We start from the raw sequence: 16,859 nt of genomic DNA on the forward strand, positions 1-16,859 counted from the left end.
TTCAGACCAAGGCCCTGTTACCAAAGCAGAGCAGCTGGTTAGAAATCATTGGGCAGTGATTATTTCAGTCTATGAGTTTTCAAAATTTTCAGTCTTTGAGTTAGAACTGAGAATTCTAGAAGGTCTTGTCTTTCAAACATGTAACTATAAGGAACTGTATTAAGGACCAGAAATCAAATAAGATCATGGCTTTAGAGATATATTTAAAACCCCAAATACTTAATAAATATCAGGTGGTGGAGTTACTATGATGGAGATACATAATGTCACTTAACTGGTAGAGCTGATGGCTAAATTGGTCAAACACTGGACCCCATGTTGGTGGGAACATCAATAAAAGCCACCTCTCCCCTTGCCCAACTTAAATAGGCTTTGAGCTAAGAAAACAATGTTATATTTGGTTTTCTGATGCATGGGCTACCAGAAAAACCCATTTATGAGATCTGATTATAATATTCATTATACTAGATTATATATTGGTTTAGAATAGGAAATGGTTTTAAGTTCCATCTCAGGCTCCCATGAGCTTGTCTACTCTCTGCTTTTATCGAGGATGGGATTCTTTTGCTTCCTGATCTCCCTGCCCTCGGAGTAGAACAAAGGTCTGGCAGCAGAGGCATATCTCCTGGGATCATTTAAGCCTGGAAAAGGGACAAGGAGTTATTCAGTCCAACCCTCGGATGGAACATAGTGAAGATGAAAAGAACTTGCACATGTAGAGCCTGTAGCACAATAGCTGGCATATACGTAGCCCTCAATAAAATTTGCTCTTGATAGGAGTAACAGCAATACCTTGGAGCTGTTTAGTGGCACAGCTGGGACTAGAACCCACATCTCTACTCTCCATCGCTCCAACAAGACCAGAGGCCTCCCACTGTGGAAAAACTATCTAAAGTAGGAGGCTTTGAAAAATAGTTTTAAAAGAGCCGATTATTTCTAAGCAATTTATTTTATTGTAAATGCCACCATGTAAACGCTCAGGTAGTGCAGTTTAAGAATATGGACAGGGAAGGGAAAAATGGCGGCGGTATAAACGGACGTGTCCTGTGCCTTGTCCTGGAGCAGATAAGGGTGAGCAGCTGAAACGGGTAACATGCAGCCCGAATAGGCAGAGGATTTTCAGCTGAGAGACTGTCTGCAGCTAGGAAAGACCGAGAACCCCCAGGAAAAAAAAGGACGGTTGGAGACTGCGGCTGAAGCCTCTCGTGGTGCGCCAGCTAAGCAGCGGAGACTGCGCCATCTTGGGTGGTTGTTGCCGGCATCCAGAGACCAGCTACTAACCTGGGAACAAGGGATCTCAAGCAGCGTCACTGCCTGAACTCGGACGAGCACTGCTTCTTCTCACGGAAAGGTTGGACATCCCCTAAAGGTGCGGTTTGAAGTTCGGGTTGGAGGGAGGACCAAGCTCGCGCGCGCACGCGCGCGCGCGCGGGGCGGAATCTGCGCCCCACAGAGTCTGCAGCCGTTGGGACCAGCGTGACCCACGAGTGGGGAAGGGGCCCCACAGGGCTGCTGGCAGAAGGGAACGCGAAAAATGAGCCCATAGCTGGACTGGATGTAAGGGAGCAGCCTTGGACTTTGCCAATCTGCTGGCTGCTTGGTGCCAGGGGTGAGTGAGCGCGCGGAGACTGCGCGCGGAGACTGTGCGCAGACCTGGAAGGTGGAGGCTTGCGAATTCGCACAACTATCAGGCTCTTGTTACAGTTCCCCTTAGATCCGTGCATTTGATTATTAAACCCAGTGCATGGGATTCCCCAGTTGGGGTCATTCACAGAGCCTGTAGGGGAAAGTTCTTTTTGGGGAGCCTGGGAAACAGCGGGCAGTGGCAAGGAACCAGCTCTGGGCAGTGGTCTTTCCTGAATCAGTTCCCAATACCATAGAGGAAAAAAAAAAAAAAACCCTACTGATAGAGAGGACTTATAGCCTCGGAGGTCAATCCAGACACACTGCCACCCAGAGGCAGAGCCACGAACTATCTCTTCTGCGATCACAAATAAAGGCAGTCTGGTAAACAAATACAAGCTGCCTTGAAATCAGGTCTGTGGTTTACTGCACGGAGGGACAGTGTATCGCAGGGAAGTTCAACACTCCCCTGAATGCCTGGCAGGACTGAGGCGTGCCAAAAAGAAGAGTGGAAGATCTGAAGCACCTTCACTTCCGAATATTTTTATATATATATATATATATATATATTTTTTAATTCTTTTTTCACCATTTCATTAAGAACCTATTTTATTTTTTTTTTATTTTTTATTTTTTATTTTTTTCATCACTTGATTTTACCTTTTTAATTACTACATTTTTTTAACCAGTATTATTGCTATCCTTTTACCATTTTTTCAAGTGTCATTTTATTTTTTATTATTTTTTTAATTTTTCTTTATTTTATTTTGGGATTAGTGTTATACACACTATTTTCATCATTCCTTTAGCATCATTTCTCTCTAGCTCACATTTACCCTTAAGCCAAAACTCTCTTCCTCACTTTTCCACTTTTGTTGTCCTGTTTCTCGTACCCTATTCCCGCTTTGGATTTTACCTATTCCTTCTTTCTAACCACTGTCTAAATTTCACCCTACTTATATATCTAATTTCCAATCCCTCGCTCTCCCCATACAAATAGCCTCTTCCCCACCTCTATTTCATTCTCTTACTTTTTTTTGTTGTTGTTGTTGTTTTTTGTTTTTTTTGTATTTTTGTTTTTTTTCTTCTCTCCCTTTTCCCAATCTCATTTCGGCACTCCTTTTTGTTTTTTATTTTTCTCTTTAATCTTTTTCTCTTTTTTCTTCTATATCCCCTAATTCTCTTCGCTCGGGGGGTCACCTTTATTTGGGGTTATTAATATCGTGAATGCATTTAGTTTGTTGCCTTGTACGTTGTGCCTTGTTGTGTTGTATTTTGTACCTTTGAATCAGCGCAGCAGAGAGAGAACTACATAACCAAACACCTTGAGAAGAGAAATCATGGTGAAACAAAGAACCAACCCAAATATGAGAGAAAAACAGGCATCATCAGAAAAGGAAGTAAACGAAATGGAGGCAATGGAGGCAAGCAACCTGTCAGAGAAAGAATTCAGAGTAATGGTCATAAGGTGGATGAAAAAAATGGAAGACCAATTCAACAATATGTGTAGGAACCAAGAGGAAATGAAGAAGAACCAAGAGGAAATGAAGAGAAACCAAGAAGAAATGAAAAACGACATCACTGCCATAAAGAACTCAATAGAAAGCATCAACAGTAGACTAGAAGAAGCAGAGGACCGCATCAGCGAGCTAGAAGACAAGGTAGAAAAAAATACCCAAACAGAACAGCTTCTAGAAAAAAAAATTAAAAAGCAGGAGGAGAGCCTAAGAGAACTCTGGGACAATGCTAAACGAAACAACATCCGAATAATAGGGGTGCCAGAAGGAGAGGAAACTGAGCAAGGAATAGAAAACCTGTTTGAAAAAATAGTAACAGAAAATTTCCCTGATATAGGGAGGAAAAAACTCACACAAATCCAAGAAGCTCACAGAGTCCCAAACAGAATGAACCCGAAAAGACCGACACCAAGGCACATAATAATTAAATTGGCAAACACCAACGACAAAGCAAGAATCTTTTTTTTTTTTTAAATATATTTTATTGATTTTTTACAGAGAGGAAGGGAGAGAGATAGAGAGTCAGAAACATCGATGAGAGAGAAACATCGACCAGCCGCCTCCTGCACATCCCCCACCGGGGATGTGCCCGCAACCCAGGTACATGCCCTTGACCGGAATCGAACCTGGGACCTTTCAGTCCGCAGGCTGACGCTCTATCCACTGAGCCAAACCGGTTTCGGCAAAGCAAGAATCTTAAAAGCAGCCAGAGAGAGACAGAAAGTTACCTACAAAGGATCCCCCATCAGACTAGCAACCGATTTCTCAACAGAAACACATCAGGCAAGAAGGGAATGGAATGAAATATACAAAGTCATGCAAAGGAAGGGTCTGAATCCAAGAATACTATACCCAGCGAGGCTATCAATCAAAATTGAGGGTCAAATCAGGAGCTTCACAGACAAAAACGGTCTACGGGAGTTTATTACAACCAAACCAGCAATGCAAGAAATGCTACAGGGTCTGCTGTAAATAGAAAAAACAGGAAACAAAGAAGGAACGCAGCGGTAAAGAACAAAAATGGCGACTAACAAGTTTCTATCAATAATAACTTTAAATGTAAATGGATTAAATTCCCCAGTCAAAAGGCATAGGGTAAATGAGTGGATAAGAAAACATGACCCATATATCTGCTGTCTACAGGAAACCCACCTCACAAAAAAAGACGCACACAGACTGATGGTGAAGGGATGGAAAAAGGTTTTTCAGGCCAATGGAAGTGAAAAAAAAGCCGGGGTAGCAATACTTATATCTGACAAATTAGATCTCAAAGTGAAGGACATAAAAAGAGATCAAGAAGGCCACTTCATAATACTAAAGGGAGCAGTCCAACAAGAAGAAATAACTCTGGTAAATATATATGCACCCAATATAGGAGCACCCAAATACGTAAGAAATCTTCTGGAGAAGATCAAGGGAGAGATTGACAGCAATACAATCATAGTAGGGGATCTTAACACCCCATTATCTCCACTGGACAAATCCTCTAAACAGAAACTCAGCAAAGAAACATCAATCCTAAATGACTCACTAGATCAGATGGAATTAATTGACATCTTCAGAACATTTCACCCCAAAGTCACAGAATATACATTCTCCTCGGGTGCACATTTGTCATCTTCAAAGATAGACCATATATTGGGTCACAGACAAAGTCTCTTCAAATTCAAGAAAATTGAAATCATATCAAGTATCTTCTCAGATCACAAAGGCATAAAACTGGAAATCAACTACAACAAAAACAATCCAAAAAAATCAAACACATGGAGACTAAATAGCATGCTATTAAACAACGACTGGGTCACCAGCGAGATCAAAGAAGAAATAAAAAACATCATGGCAACAAATGACAATGAAAACACAACAATCCAAAACCTATGGGACACAGCAAAAGCAGTCTTGAGAGGGAAGTTCATAGCTCTACAAGCCTACTGCAAGAAACAAGAAACAATGAGAATAAATGACCTAACTCTACAACTCGAAGAATTAGAAAGAGAGCAACAAAAAAAGCCCACTGTAAGCAGAAGGAAGGAAATAACAAAGATCAGAGCGGAGATAAACGACATAGAGACCAAAAAAACAATACAAAAGATCAACAAAACCAAGAGCTGGTTCTTTGAAAGGATAAACAAGATTGATACACCTCTAGCCAGGCTCACCAAGAAACAAAGAGAGAGGACCCAAATAAACAAAATCAGAAATGAAAGAGGAGAAATAACAACAGACCCCATAGAAATACAAAGGATTGTTAGAAAATACTATGAACAACTCTACTCCAACACACTAGACAACCTGGAGGAAATGGACATATTCCTAGATAAATACAACCTTCCAAAACTTAACCAGGAAGAATCTAAAAATCTCAATAGGCCAATAACTATGGAGGAAATCGAAGCAGTAATCAAAAAGTTTCCAGCAAACAAAAGCCCGGGGCCAGATGGCTTCACAGGGGAGTTTTACCAAACATTCAAGGAAGACCTAAAACCTATCCTCCTCAGACTATGTCAAAAGATCCAAGAGGAAGGAGCACTTCCCAGCTCATTCTATGAAGCCAACATCACCCTAATCCCAAAACCAGATAAAGACAATACAATGAAAGAGAATTACAGGCCAATATCCCTCATGAACATAGATGCCAAAATCCTCAACAAAATCCTAGCAAATCGGATCCAGCAGTACATCAAAAAGATCATACACCATGACCAAGTAGGATTTATCCCAGGAATGCAAGGATGGTACAATATCCGCAAATCAATAAATGTGATACATCACATAAACAAATTGAGAGAGAAAAACCACATAGTCATATCAATTGATGCGGAAAAAGCATTTGACAAAATCCAACACCCTTTCTTGATAAAAACTCTCAACAAGATAGGAATTGAGGGATCATACCTCAACACAATAAAAGCCATATATGACAAACCCACAGCCAACATCATAATCAATGGGCAAAAACTAAAACCATTCCCCCTAAAAACAGGAACAAGACAGGGATGCCCCCTCTCACCACTCCTGTTCAACATAGTACTGGAAGTACTAGCCATTGCGATCAGACACGAAGAAGAAATAAAAGGCATCCAGATTGGAAAAGAAGAAGTAAAACTGTCCTTATTTGCAGATGACATGATACTGTACATACAGAACCCTAAAGACTCCATCAAAAAATTATTAGACTTAATAAATGAATTCGGCAATGTAGCAGGATACAAAATTAATGCTAAGAAATCCATGGCATTTCTTTACACCAATAGTGAACTTACAGAAAGTGAAACTACAGAAGCAATCCCATTTACCATTGCACCAAAAAAATTAAAATACCTAGGAATAAACTTAACTAAGGAGGTAAAAGACTTATATGCTGAAAACTACAGGACACTGAAAAAAGAGATAGAGGAAGACATAAACAGATGGAAGAATATACAATGTTCATGGATTGGTAGAATCAACATCATCAAAATGTCCATACTACCCAAAGCAATTTATAGATTCAATGCAATCCCCATTAAATTACCAACAGCATATTTCACAGATCTAGAACGAACGTTCCAAAAATTCATCTGGAATAAAAAAAGACCCCGAATAGCTGCAACAATCCTCAGAAAGAACAAAGTAGGTGGGATCTCAATACCAGATATCAAACTGTATTACAAAGCCACTGTTCTTAAAACAGCTTGGTACTGGCACAAGAACAGACATATAGATCAATGGAATAGAATAGAGACCCCAGAAATCAACCCAAACCACTATGCCCAATTAATATTCGACAAAGGAGGCAAGAGCATACAATGGAGTCAAGACAGTCTCTTCAATAAATGGTGTTGGGAAAATTGGACAGATACATGCAAAAGGATGAAACTAGATCACCAACTCACACCATACACAAAAATAAACTCAAAATGGATAAAAGACTTAAACGTAAGACGGGAAACCATAAAAATACTAGAGGAATCCACAGGCAGCGAAATCGCAAACATATGCCGAAGAAATTTCTTCTCTGATAATGCTCCTAGGGCAATGGAAACTAAAGAGAAAATAAACAAATGGGACTACATCAAAATAAAAAGCTTTTGCACAGCAAAGGAAACCATCAACAAAACAACAAGAAGACCCACTACATGGGAGAACATATTTGCCAATGATACCACCGATAAGGGTTTAATTTCCAACATTTACAGGGATCTCATGAAACTTAACAAAAGGAAGATAAACAATCCAATAAAAAAATGGGCAACGGACCTAGATAGACACTTTTCAAAAGAGGACATACAGAAGGCCGAAAGACATATGAAAACCTGCTCAAAGTCACTAATTATACGAGAGATGCAAATCAAAACGACAATGCGTTATCATCTCACACCTGTCAGAATGGCTATCATCAACAAATCAACAAACAACAAGTGTTGGAGAGGATGTGGAGAAAAAGGAACCCTTCTGCACTGCTGGTGGGAATGCAGACTGGTGCAGCCACTGTGGAGAACAGTATGGAGCTACCTCAGAAGACTAAAAATGGAACTCCCATTTGACCCAGTGATCCCACTACTAGGAATATATCCCAAGAAACCAGAAACGCCAATCAGAGAGGATATATGCACCCCTATGTTCATAGCAGCACAATTCACCATAGCTAAGATTTGGAAACAGCCTAAGTGCCCATCAGCAGATGAGTGGATTAGAAAACTGTGGTACATATACACAGTGGAATACTATGCTGCGGTAAAAAAAAAAAGGAACTCTTGCCTTTTGCAACAGCATGGATGGAACTGGAGAGCATTATGCTAAGTGAAATAAGCCAGTCAGAGAAAGATAAATACCACATTATCTCACTCATTTGTGGATTATAGAGAACAACATAGACTGATGAAAAGGGACAGACTCAAAGACTGAGAAACAGCAATCAGGCTATCAATCCCCAGAAGGAAAGTAGGGGAGGGCGGGGGTAAGGGGAAGAGATCAACCGAAGGACTTGTATACATGTATATAAGCCATACCAATGGACATGGACAACAGGGGGATGGGAGCATGAGTGTGTGTGGGGGGGAGGTTGGGGGTAAATGGGGGGGATGAGGACACATTTGTAATACCTTAACTAATAATAAAAAAAAAAAAAGAATATGGACAGATAAAGCTTGATTTATTTTAGATTCCCAAATGATTTCCCCTATTTCCTTTTATAAAAGGAGTCCAGACATAAAAAAGCAAATGTGGTAAAGAAAATCCCGGAATGATTACTTTCATTAAAATTGTATTTGCTTGAAAATTAGACAATAAACCTTCATATCTCAGGGCTCCAGCTGTAGAATTTGACAATAGCCAGCACCTACAGATATATTTTAACACAGATACTCCCACATGATGCTCCAGGCTTTACAAAACACCATGGCTGCTGGAAAACAGCTGGGAACCAGAACCTCTTGAGCCTTATCCAAAAACAAAACAAACAAAACAAGATAAGTACTCTACCCGCCACACCCCCAACAAAACAGTAAAATATTTCTCTCCTAAAGCAGTGCAGGGCATATCCAGTAGAGTAAATTTTACTTTACTCTGTGATCAAATAAATTGAATGGTTTGACTCTACCATACCACAAAAATAAGTATCGTCCCCCAGCCTCTCTGCTTAAAGAACATGATTATGATGTGAAAGAAATCAACATTGAACATTTGATTTAAATAACAATAATCACAATGACAATGGTCAGGATCAAATGGAGAGATTTTGTAAAAAAATAAATAAATAAATAATAATAATAATAATAGTAATTTCCAATGTCAAAATAAGTTCATTGCAGCATTATTTACAATAGCCAAGATATGGAAGCAACCCAAGAGCCCATCAATAGACAAGTGGTTAAAAAAGTTTGGTACGTTTACATAATGGAATACTACTCAGCCATAAAAAGAATAAAAATGGATGGACCTAGAATGTATTACACTAAGTGAAATAAATCAGAAAAACACAATACCATATGATTTCACTTATATGTGGAATCCAAGGAACAAAATTAACAAATAAAATAGATACAGAGAACAGACTGACAGTTGACAGCGGGGAGGGGATTGGGGGGAGTAGGTGAAAAAGGTAAAGGGATTAAGAAGTACAAATTGATAGTTTCAAAATAGTCACAAGGATGTAAATTACAGCATAGGGAATATAGCCATAATATTGTAATAACTGTGTGTGGGGCTGGGTGGGTACTGGAAATATCAGGGGGGCCACTTTGATTGTCTAAACACTATGCTGTACACCTAAAACTAACAGAATAATATTGAAAGTAAACTGTAATTAAAAATACAAAAACTCTTATCAAACAAAGGTAAACCAATAAAATTAACCAAGTTTCTTTTTTTTTTAATTTTTTTCACTCTTCCCCGGCCACCCCCCACCCACCCACCCACCCCGTACAGTTTTTTTTTTTTTAAACCAAGTTTCTTTTTTCTTTTTTTTTTCTTTTATTGCTTAAAGTATTACAAAGGGTATTACATATGTGTCCATTTTATCCCCCCGCCCTAGACAGTCCCCTAGCCTCCCCTATCCCCCATAAAACCAAGTTTCTTTACTGCAGTATCCTCAAAGGCTTCAGTTCCCTGATGTGAATTATATCTCCTAGAAAGCAAAATAAGATGTAGCAATTTACAAGTTTATTTCTTTGCAGAGAATCAATTAGAGCTGGTATTCCATGGAACCCATTTTAGAACAGTCTGATTTAGATTATAGTCAGGTGTTTAAAAGCACGTTCTAATATAAAGTAACCATATTTTATGCATTATATTCTCATATTAAATCTTTAATACCTACCAATTATATAATCTTAAAATATATATTGTTAACCATTATCTATAGTATTTACATGACAGAGAAGGGAAAACTCACACTTCTTACTAGGAAGCTTGTTTCTCCACTGCCTACAGTTAATTTATTATTAAAGCTTTAACATGTGACAGAGAGAAAATAAATGCTTTTTTTCTTCTCCAGGTCACTCCAGTGATGTTCACTGCCATCAAAGTTGCCCTTATTGAGCTACTATTATCAGTATGAATTTTTAAACATGTTTCTATAATTTTTTATTATGGAAGTGTTTTATGCTTATTATAGAAAACTTGGCACATCCAGAAAATATTTTTTTAAAGGAAACAGTAATTCCACAACCTAGGGGTAAACTTGGATATGTTTCCTTTTCAATTTTTGTCTCCGAATTTTTTTACATACTGAACATTTTCCCTTGACATTACACAAGGTTCATCTTCTTTGCCTCCCATCAAAAAGGGAAAAATTACAAAGAGAATGAAGAGTAAGCAACAACTTTTTTTTTTTCAAGATGGAAATTGAGTGAAGGCATACGTAACTGCTTGAGTAGAATAGAAAGAACTGAAACTACGTGCCTACAGCTGGGGATTTTACCAAACTACAAGTAAATTCACTCAAGAATCCTCTCCAAAGGGACTCACAAAATGTGGAAGTGAGACATGAAGCTGAGCACAGGAGAACAGGCTTCTGTTATGTACTGGGAGCAAACACCCAGGCCCACTGTGCACAGCAAAGGGACTTCCCTTCCCACCCCAAAGACAGAGAATTCATTCTCTGGAGAAAATGAACCAGAGAAACCTCTGAGATATGTGATTGCCAAGCCTGGCAGAAGTCAAAAGAGCAGCCAGCGATGATATAAGAGACTAAGAAATGGAGTTTGAGTGAAAGCCTATAGATGAAAAGATGAGATTGCTCCAGAACCAAGGCAAGGCAACAAATTGGAAAATCCTTCTATGGAGAAACAAACTAAACAAATACAGATGCTTAAAAAGTCATAAGTACTAATACATGTGGCTCAACTAACAGAAAAGTTAACTCTCAGCCCTATCATCTCACAATGATGCATGCATTTAGTTTCCAACCAACGTTGTAGTGCCTCACGCTTCAGTATGGAGAGACAAAATCTGCAGACCTAAGAAGGAAGGCTTCCAACATTAAACACACATAATTAATAAAAACTAGAACTTAATGGAACCCAACACATTTCAGGAAAGAGGAAAAAACACACAAAAATAACATTGTAGGCAGTGCCCTCGGTGGTCCCGGATCTGTCTCTTGCTTCAACAGTGTTTGGACAGAACAGACCCAGGGATGCCCCTTCTTCCAGCCTCCGGCCACCCTCCTGCATCGTATCCAGTCACCACCTTCAGAAAGACCTCTGGGACCAGCCAACACGCTAGGTGTGTTTTTTTTTCTACCTTAACTCCTTATTGCTGAACAACCACGCGCTCTCAAATTCGTCATTATTATTCCACTGAGGTGGAGGCTGCGGTCAACCGCCTGGCCAACCTGCATCTGCAGGCCTCACACACCTACCTCTCTCTGGGCTTCTATTTCGAACCCTGAAGATGTGGCTATCGAGGGCGTGGGCCACTTCTTCCAAGGGATGGCGGCTCTGAGCATCTCTTAAAGTTGCAAAACCAGCACGGTAGCCACATTCCCTTCCAGGATGTGCTGAAACCTTCCCAAGATGAGTGGGACAAAACTCATGGAAGCCGCCCTGGTCTTGGAGAGGAATCTGAACCATGGCAATTTTGGAGCTGCATGCCCTGGGTTCTACCCGTGCAGACCCTCATCTCTGTTACTTTCTGGAGAACCACTTCCTGGATGAGGAAGTGAAATTCATCAAGAAGATGGATGACACCTGACTCACCTCTGCAGGCTGGCCGGCCCCCAGGCTGGGCTGTGCGAGTATCTCTTTGTAAGGCTCACCCTCAAGCACGACTAGGAGCCTTTGGAGCCCACAGACCTTTGAGAGGCCCCTCTGCATTCCCCTGGTGTCTGGCTTTTACCTGAGCCTCTTCCCGAAACTGCTAGTCATTCTTTCAACCAGCAGTTGCCAACCTTTCGGACCTCACCTCACGGACCACCAGCGGTCCACGGACCACCGCTGTTTTTAACCACCCTGGAGCCCTCTCCCATGCATTGGACCAAATAAATCAATAAAGCTTTTTGCAGCAAAAAATAAATAACACTGTATGCAGAAAACATATACATAAAAGGAGATACTACAACTATGAAATAAGAAACAGAATCTGAGGCTGGAGGTAGAGAGAAGGAGGGAAAAAAACTCAGAAAACAAGAACATCATGGAAATTTTAGGATACCAAAGCAGAAAAAAGTCAATAGGAAGTTTGAAATATAATGAAGAAATTTCCCAGAAAGTAGAACAAAAAGGCGAAAAAAAACAAACATAAGTAATTAAAAGAAAAGGACACAAACTTTGAAAAATAAACTAAGAAGTTCAATATCTAAATAGTAAGAATGCCAAGGAGAAAAAAAAATAAGAGAAAACAGGACAAGGAATGTGTGTGAGAGAGAATAATTATATTTTTAGGCACATAGTTTTTTAAATAGACTGTTTTTAGAGCAGTTTATGTTATAACAATATCGAACAGAAAATACAGAGTTCCCATATACCCACGGCCTGCCCCCCCCCCCAACCCCCATGCACAGCTTCTCCCACCATCATCCCTCAACACAGTGGTACATTTGTTATAACCAATGAGCCTATATTAACACAACATTATCACCCAAAGTTCATAGTGTACATTAAGGTTTACTCTTGGTATACATTCAATGAATTATAACAAATGTTTAATAACATGTATTCTCCAGCACCTCCCCACACCCCACCCCCAATTATAGTATCATGCAGAGTGGTGTCATTGCTTTAAAAAATCCTCTATGTTCTGCCTTTTCATCCTTCCATCCTCCCTAGTCCTGGCAACCACTGATCCTTTTCCTGTCTCCATAGTTTTGCTATGGCTTCTTTTGCTTAGTAATATGCATCTAAGTTTCTTCCATGTCTTTTTCATGACTTGGTAGTTATTTCTTCTTAGTGCTGAATATGCCATTGTATGAATGTACAAGTTTATATATCCATTCACAAACTGAAAGACATCTTAATTTCTTCCAAGTTTAGGCAATCCTATATATTAAAAGCCTAATACGCTAAGTGTCCAGTCATCCAGTTGGCCATTCAACCAATCAAAGCGTAATATGCTAATGATATGCTAAGGCTGCTCAACTGCTCGCTATGATGTACACTGACTACCAGGGGGCAGACAGTTGACTGGTTGACCAGTCGCTATGCCAAGCACTGACCACTGGTGTACAGACACTCCAACTGGAAGGTTAGCTTGCTGCTGGGGTCTGGCCAGTTGGGACTGAGCAAGACAGGCCGGACATGCCCTGGAGCCCTCCCGCAGTCCCTCCCCACTGACCAACCTCCTATGTCCCTCCGTGGCCCTGATCGTGCACTGGTGGGGTCCCTCGGCCTGGCCTGTGCCCTCTCACAATCCAGGACCCCTCAGGGAATGTTGGAGAGCCAGTTTCGGCCCGATCCACAGGCCAGGCCGAGGGACCCCACTGGTGCATGAATTCGTGCACCAGACCTCTAGTTATAAATAAAGCTACTACAGACATTTGTGTGCAGGTTTTTATGGGACATAAGTTTATAGGTCTTTGGGGTAAATACCAAGGAGTGAAATTGCTGGGTTATATGGTAAGAGTATGTCTAGTTTTGTAAGAAACTGCCAGTCTTCCAAAGTGGAGATACCATTTTGCATTCCCACTAGCAATGAATGAGAATCCCTGTTGCTCCACATCCTTGTCAGCATTTAGTGTTGTGCTTTGAATTTAGGCCATTCTAATTGGTGTGTACTGGTATCTCATTGTTGTTTTAAGTTGCAATTCCCTAGTGGCATATGATGTTGAACACCTTCTCATATGTGTATTTGCCATCTATATATCTTCTTTGGTGAGGTGTCTGTTCAGGTCATCTGCCCACTTTTTAATCAAGTTGTTTGTTTTCTCATTGTTGGGTTTTAAGAGTGCTTTGTGTACTTTGGATACCAGTCCCTTATCAGTTGTGTCTTTTGCAAATATTTTCTCCTAGTCTTTTCTCCTCATTCTCTTGACAGCGTCTTTCCCAAAACAGAAGTTTTCATTTTAATGGAGTCCAGCTTATCAATTACTAGAGGCCCGGTGCACAAAATTAGTGCACAGGTGCAGTCCCTAGGTCTGGCAAAACTGAAGTGTGAGTGTCTGGCATGGAAGGGCAGGTCCCAACTGACCTCTGGGCCTTGGGAAGCACCTGGGCCCCTGAGCTCCCATGCGGCCCTCTCCACCTAAGTCATAGCGCCCGAGTCCCCACGTGGAGATGCGGTGAACACGGCCGGATGCTATGGGCTGGGGCACAGCATGGGTCTCTGGGCCACCCAGCAGTGACACAAGGAAGCTGGGCGAGCAGCACACTCTCTCCCAGCTGGTCTCGCAGACCAGCTCCTGCATGAACCCACGGGGAGCCCAATCAGCCCCTGTGGTCTCAGGGGCTGCAGCCCGGCTCACCCAGAAGAGGCTGCATGGGTGCGGGGCAGGCTCCTCACAGGCACCCAGCACCAGAATCATGAGGGATTCCCCGGCACACGAGCCCTGGCATCCCAGGGGAGGGTAGCAGGGGGAGTGAGAGCAAGCTCGGTGGACACCCCGCATTCTCACTGAATCTCTGCCTCGTCACCCCCATCCCCAGGTAGCCACCAGCAAGAGGTCGCAGCCCCCTGCCCAGGCACCACAGGAGGTTGGTCGCTGCCACCCACCCTAGTTCCCCATCCCAGCCTGGGACTGGCCCCAATTGGGCAACCAGGGCCCACCGGCTGCTGGTCGCCATCTGTGGGGCAATTGGTCAGGGCCAGGCCCCTGCTCAACTCCCTCAGCTCCTGGGAGCGGGGCAGTGGCCCCGCCCCCCACCGTCACCACTGGTTGCCATCCACAGGGTGATCAGTGGGGCGATCGGGTCCCTACTCACACCCACTTTGGCCTGGCACTGCCCGCTCACCTGCTCCACCATCCCACTGCGTTCCCACTCTTATAGAGACCCATCGGGGCCAGCAGTGCCCCCACTGCCGCCCACTGCCAGTGCAGCATCACCAACGCCTGCCATCTTCCACACCACCCCCTGGTGGTCAGCGCATGTCATAGCGTGTGGTCGAACTCCCAGTCAAACTCCTGGTCAAACAATTTGCATATTAGGCTTTTATTATATAAGACTAGAGGCCCGGTGCACAAAATTCAAGCACTGGTAGGGTCCCTAGTGGCTGTGGCCTGGTACTCCCTCCTTTCCCCCAGTCGCCTGCTGCCCCACCACCAGCCGGGGCCTCCCACCCCTCCCCCGGCCAGCCCTGCCCCCTGGTCAAACTCCCAGAAAAACTCCTGATCAAGGGGACAATTTGCATGCTACGCTTTAGGATTTCTTTCATGGATTATACCTTTGGTGTTATATCTAAAAGTCATCACCTTGCCTCAGGCTACCTAGATTTTTTCCTCTTATCTTCAAGAAATTTCATAGTTTTGTGTTTTACATTTAGATATGTGATCCATTTTTGAGTTAATTTTTGTGAAGGGGGTAAGATCTAGGTCTAGATTCATTTTTTTGCATGTGGCTGAACAGTTGTTCCAACTAATTTGTTGAAAAGACTACATTGCTCCATTATATTGCCTTTGCTCCTTTGTCAAAGATCAATTGACTATATTTATATGGGTTTATTTCTGGGCTCTCTATTCTGTTACATTGATCTATTTATCTATACTTTTGTCAATACCACAATGTCTTGATTACTATAGCTTTATAGTAAGTCCAACTTTATGCTTTTCCTTCAATATTGTTTTGGCTATTCTGGGTCTTTTGCCTCTCCATATAAATCTTGGAATCAGTTTGCCTGGAGTTTGATTAAGATTTTGTTGAATTTGTTGATCATGTTGAAAAGAACTGACATCTTAACAATATTGAATCTTCCTATATATGAACATGAAATATCTCGCCATTCATTTAGTTCTTTGATTTCTTTCAACAGAGTTTTTTAGTTTTCCTCATAGATCTACATATTTTTGTTAGATTTATATCAAAGTATTTTATTCTTTCAGGTGCTAATGTAAATGGTATTGTGCTTTTTCTATTTTTTAAATTCTCACCAGAGGATTTGTTTTTATTAATTTTTAGAGAGAGAGGAAGTAGAAGAGAGAGAGAGAGATCAATGTGAGAGAGAAACATTGATCAGTTGCCTCCCATACTTGCCCCTATGGGGGACAGAATCTGAAATTTAGGTGTATGTCCTGACCGGGAATTGACCCACAGCTCCAACCAACTGACCCACCTGACCAGATAGTGCTGTGTTTTTAATTTCAAGTTCCACTTGTTCATTGCTGGTATAGGAAAGAGATTGAGTTTTGTATATTAACTTCGTATCTTGTAACTTACTATAGTCACTTATTAGTTTCAGCTGGGGGTTTTTTGTTTTTGTTTTTGTTGTTGATTCTTTCAGATTTTCTGCATATACAATAGATACCGGAACAGTGTCTCAGGGAATTCATCCCAGAGGAGGAATTCTTCCCAGAGTCCTGTCTCAGGAAATCGAAGAATGAAGCCGCAGACCAGAGGATTTCAACAAGGCAGGAGTTTATTGCAAGCAAGCACATGTTTCCTGCTCCGGAGGAAGATTCAAAGGGGTCCCCCCGAAGCATTCTGTTCTTCCCCTTATATCTGCTAAAGTCCTGCTCATTGTCTATCTGTGCTGCTCTCTGACTCGTTCCTGGTCTTTTTGCAACATTTTGTTTTGCACTTCCAAGAAAAACATCCTTATTTCCAAAAACCCTGTTTTTCTGATATTCTGTTTTTCTGCTATCCATCCTAT

The sequence above is a fragment of the Myotis myotis genome, unplaced genomic scaffold (assembly GCF_014108235.1).
Source record: "Myotis myotis isolate mMyoMyo1 unplaced genomic scaffold, mMyoMyo1.p scaffold_m19_p_3, whole genome shotgun sequence".
NCBI lineage: Eukaryota > Metazoa > Chordata > Mammalia > Chiroptera > Vespertilionidae > Myotis > Myotis myotis.